The 5,225-nt window shown below is 41.5% G+C and overlaps 1 pseudogene; it reads right to left on the bottom strand.

Moving 5' to 3' along the window:
* Positions 1–290: 290 nt before the first annotated feature.
* On the bottom strand, positions 291–4,929 carry LOC113186825 (large ribosomal subunit protein eL30-like; annotated as a pseudogene).
* Positions 4,930–5,225: the final 296 nt, after the last annotated feature.

The following is a 5,225-nucleotide window of genomic DNA, read 5'->3' as shown; positions in this document are numbered from 1 at the left end:
TATGCTCCATCATACCTGGCAAATTACCTTTACTTTTAGTGAGTAACATGTTTGTGTCCGGAGTTTTAAGAGTTAAATTGTTGATCATTCATTTCTTGTCTCCACTCTTCTTATCCCAAATCCTATCTAGTGATCTTGCCTTATATATCTTTTTTTTTTCTTCTACAATAAGAGGAATTGAACTCAGGGCAAGTGTTCTGTCACTGAGCTACAACCTAGGCCTTTGTTGCAATTTAGTTTGTTTATTTTTAATTAAGATCTGGCAAGTTTTATTAAACATTGTGCATGATTTACTTTTCACCAGTCTGTTCTGGCATGCTTCTAATGCTATCAGAATCACCTAGATTAATGATAGACCTCGTGCATGTTCTGTAGTATTTTCCACATGCTCTGCCCAGTTCTATATTATTGCCACTTCAGTGATGGACACTAGTTTTGGCCAACATGGCATATTTTAGATTTCCTCAAAGCTGGATAGTTGTTGGTGAGGATGGTCAATTTATTCCACTTTGCCCTGTCTGATCATCTTGAGAGTCGTCTGGTACGTGCTTTTCACTTTTCATTACAAGCTGGAGTCTAGAGTTGATCAACTCCAGAGACTTTCATCTTCTTTGCAGTCACCATCTTCCTGCCTCAGATACTGAAGGGCCCCCAACCAACAGCAGCTGCTGAGATGGTTGGAGAGCTAAGCCAAAAAAAAAAAAAAAAAAAAAAGCCTCATTACCATTTTAAAATTCATCTCTTTATTGCTCATTTATTTCCTTTCTTTTCTTTCTCACATATTTTATTGGTGTATTATAATTATACATGATAAAGAGATTTTCGTTCTTTAGATTTTCTTCAGAGATTTTCTTTCATCTCTTTAGAAGCCTTCTCCAACTTATTCAATAGTGGCTACAGTGCCCCAGTGTGCTCCTGTGACATGATCCCAGCACCTCCTTGTTAGGCTTTGCATCTGGAATATCCCCCAAAGGCTCATGTGTGGAGAGTTTGACTCTCACTGCAGCAATGTTCAGAGGTAAGAGTTTTGGGGATTAGATAATTAGATCCCGAGGGCTCTGATTTCATCAGTAGATTAACCCATCAATGGAGCCATAGCTGAATGAACTCTTGGGAAGTGGCGGAAACTGGAGGAGGTAGAGCCGGGGTACAGTGGCGCACACCTGTAATCCCAGTGATTTGGGAAGCTAAAGCAGGAGTGTCACAAGTTTGAGTGTAGCCTCAGCACCTTAATGAGACCCTGTCTCTAAATGAATGAATGGATGGATGGATGGTCTGGGGATTAAGTCAGTGGTCACACACTCTGAATTCAATCCCTAGACTAAAAACAAAAATACTGAAGGAGAGGGGACTTAGTTGAAGGGAGTGTGTTTTTTTCTGGGAGGGGAGCAGGATGCCCCTGAGGACTATTCTTTTTCCCTGGCTTTTTTCTCTCTCCCTGTTTCCCAGCTGCTGTGAGCTGAGCAGCTCTGCTCTGCCATACTCTTCCTTCATCTCCTCCAAGATGTTCTGCCTCACCACAGGTGCAGAAGCACTGGAGCCAGATAACCACAAACTGAATTCTCTCAACCCATGAGCCAAAATTAATGATTCCTCCTTTAAGGTTGTTTTTTTTTTTTTTTAACCCAGATATATTGTCACAGCAATGAAAAATACTCTTGTCATAACAATCATTGGGTTAAATGAAAATTAGAGGCAAAATGGATCACAGGAAACTGTTTCCTTTTTCTTCCAAATCAGAGATGGAAATGTGATGGGCCAGGCCATATGGGCAATGACCAAACAGACTCCATTGACCCTGAGACTCCATATCATGTAAGAAATGCTTCTCCCGTGGGAAAGCCCCACCTCTGTACCCATTAGTAGTTACCTAGCATAACATACTTCGCAAAACAAAATAGCAATTCTTATACAATGTAAAAGTGTTCTCTTTGGTTTCCATTTTTCTTGGGTGATGTACCTTGTCAGAGATTGATTGTCTAGACGTTAGTAACCATTCTCTAACTTGTATTCAACTAAGGTCATTTTGACCCACTTCTGCTTGCTTGCTGCTATGCCAACCTGGAAAGTCCCATGGGAAATACCAAGGTACCCATTGCATTGTCTCACTGACTGCCCGGTCCAGCTTCTGTACCTGCTTGCTTACAGCTATGTCAACCCAGATATAGTTTTTGCCTTTAAATATCCTAAAATGCTCAGGCTTGGGGCTGTTCCTTGCAGAGAGAGTTATGGGTCCTGCAGGGAGAAGTCGCTGGCTGGCCGGCTAAATAAAGATTCTTTAATTTGGACAAAACTAGGACTTGGTGTGTTTTTTTGCCCCACAACAGAAGACATGGCCCTAAAGCCTAAAGAAAGTTGGAGTAGAAAGCTTTTTTCTTTTGAGGAGGAAGAAAACAAGTGAAATTCAAATGAAATACAGACCTCAGTATTCTTAAGGTCTCTTCTCATGTAGAGAGCTTGAGTAACCCACCTTGTCGCTTCGGGCACACTGAAGCCCTACACCGATGTCCCTGATGCCACTTTCAAGAACCCCCAGGAAGACCCACTTGATAACACACTCATTTTGACTTCTTTCTCTTCCTATCTCACTTCCTTACTCCTCTACGGCGGTGTTTTGTTTTTTTGTTTTGTTTTGTTTTTGTTTTTAATTTTATTTTTGAATTTGTTCTATGGGGGTTCTTGGAATTAACTCTCAACTCACACATTCCTTTTATTTATTTATTTATTTATTTTTGGTAACAGGGATTGAACCAGGGTTGCTTTACACTGAGCCTCCTCCCCAGCCCTATTTATTTTTTGGGACAGGGTCTCACTAAATTGCTTAGGGCCTCACTAACTTGCTGAGATTGGCTTTGACTTTGTGAGCCTCCTAGCCTCCCAAGCTGCTAGAATTACATGTGTGCACTACCATGCCCAGCCAAAGCCCCCTTTTATGCATCTGGTTCTGGGAAAACCTAAGACAGCCACTGGCTTATTTTGAAATTGCTCAGATAGGCAGGTGTGGTGGTGCATGCCTTTAAAGCCAGCTACTCAGGAGGCTGAGACAGGAGGATCACAAGTTCAAGGTCAGCCCCAGAAACTTAATGAGACCCTGTCTCAAAAGAAAAGAATAGGGCTGGGGATGTGGCTCAGTGGTGAAGCACAAGTGGGTTCAATTCTCAGTACTCAAAAAAAAAAAAAAAAAAAAAGAAGAAGGAAAGAAATTGCTCAGGATTGTATGTATGATGCTCAGACGGAGGGTCCTTACTCATATCAGGACTGGCCCTAAAGTTAATCCACCTGTCTTTCCTGCTATATTGGTGGGCAGAAGCCTTGTCTGCTCGCGCTCGCTCTCTCTCTCTCTCTCTCTCTCTCTCTCTCTCTCTCTCTCCCTCTCTCTCTCTCTCTCTCTCCTTTCGTTTTCTTTTCTTTTTTTTAAGGCCTTGGGATTGAATCCAGGGGTGCTTTACCCCTGAGCTATAGAGCTAGTCCTTTTAATTTTGAGATAGGGGTCTTGCTAAGTTGCCAAGGCTGGCCTTAAATTCGTGCTCTCCCTGCCTCAGCCTCCTCAGCTGATTTGACTCTTAAATTCTTTGTGAAATTAAGACACATATGAATGGGCAAATCATATTTCACAGGAGTCATACAGTAATCTCAGAGATTTAAAATGTAACAAGTTAGATTCCATATTGATTATTTCATCAAACATGCTCACATAAACACGTTAGGTGGCGAATTAGGCAGACTAAACATTTTAGTCACATACCCAGGCCCCAAATGAGTTGTTTTCTTTCAAACCTACACAGCATATTATTGGCATTAAAATATTTTCACTATTTAATAATAATAATGTTTCGGCAGAGAAACTCTAAATTAAGAGTTTAATGATCCAGAGACTCATTACTTGCCTTTCTTGAAACACGGAACCAAGACATTTCCATCTAATTCTTAAGTCCTATTTATGAAACCAATTTTCTCCACCATCGAATTTAGAGAAAACGCTCTTAATTTGGAATCTGATATTACTTGAGATGGAATTAAGTCAAACATATTGGCATATATCTAGAATAGTGCATTTTCTCGATTATGGACACTATTCAAGTTGATATATAGACATACATATATATTTGGTTGTTACTGGAGATGGAACTCGGGGGTGCTTTATCACTAGACTACATCCTCAGCCCTTTTGTGTATTTTTTATTGTGAAACAGGATCTCACTAAATTGATAAGGCTGGCCTAAAAAAAAAAGGAGAAAGAAGGAAAAATTAAAAATGAATTACTCAGGTTTACATATACAGTGTTCTGACAGTCCCTACTTACACCAGAACTGAACCCAAAGTAGGAATCTTAATGTGCCTGCTTTTCTCACCACATTTCATTCTTTACAGAACAGTGAGAACATTGCACACAAACAACTGCTTCCTCCTCTTCCTCCTCCTCCTCCTCTTCCTCTTATTTTTGTACAGGGCACTTCACCACCGAGCTATATCCCCAGCCCTTTTTATATTTTTCATTTTGAGACAGGATCTAGCTGAGTTTCCCAGACAGACTTCAAACTTGCCAAATCTGGCTCTGAACTTGTGATCCTCTGGCCTTAGCCCCTGGAGTCATTTATTTTTAGTTCACGAGTATACATTTTGCCAAGGGCCCCTGCCTTTGGCTTACTGATGAATGAGGTGGGACTAGGAGACAAAGAGAGTGTCTCTTTCCGTTTCTTCCACGTCATCATCTTACTGGCAAGAACACAGGGTTTCATGGGTCATCTTTGTGGTTTCTGTTTCTCAGCATACCCCTCTCTCTGCTCTAAACAAATTCTGGTTCACATGGAAAATGTAGGCTCTCAGAATCGTCAGTCCTGGATGTAACTTGCTCAGCTTGTCCTCATTCTGAGTTCCTCTGAGCTCCCATGTGTCTTGTGTCCACAGGAATTCTGTGCTCAGGAGCATCCTGAACCTCTGAGACAGAAGGATCTCAAGTTCAAAGCCAGCTTGAACAATGGCGAGGTGTTAACCAACTCAGAGAGACCCTGTCTCTAAATAAAATACAAAATAGGGTTGGGGACTTGGCGCACTGGTTGAGTGCTCCTGAGTTCAATCCCCAGTACCCTCCTCCTCCTGTCCCCCCCAACCCCCTTCCCCAGTATTTTTCCTTTGGTGCTGGTAATTGAACCAGGGCTTCACATAAGTTAGGCGAATGCTCTACTATTGAGCTGCTTCCCCAGCTCTGACCTCTATTAGTTGTT

Source organism: Urocitellus parryii, chromosome 7, assembly GCF_045843805.1.
Source record: "Urocitellus parryii isolate mUroPar1 chromosome 7, mUroPar1.hap1, whole genome shotgun sequence".
Classification (NCBI taxonomy): domain Eukaryota; kingdom Metazoa; phylum Chordata; class Mammalia; order Rodentia; family Sciuridae; genus Urocitellus; species Urocitellus parryii.
Note: the sequence above shows the minus strand (reverse complement) of the source record. Positions and strands in the feature narration are given on the sequence as shown.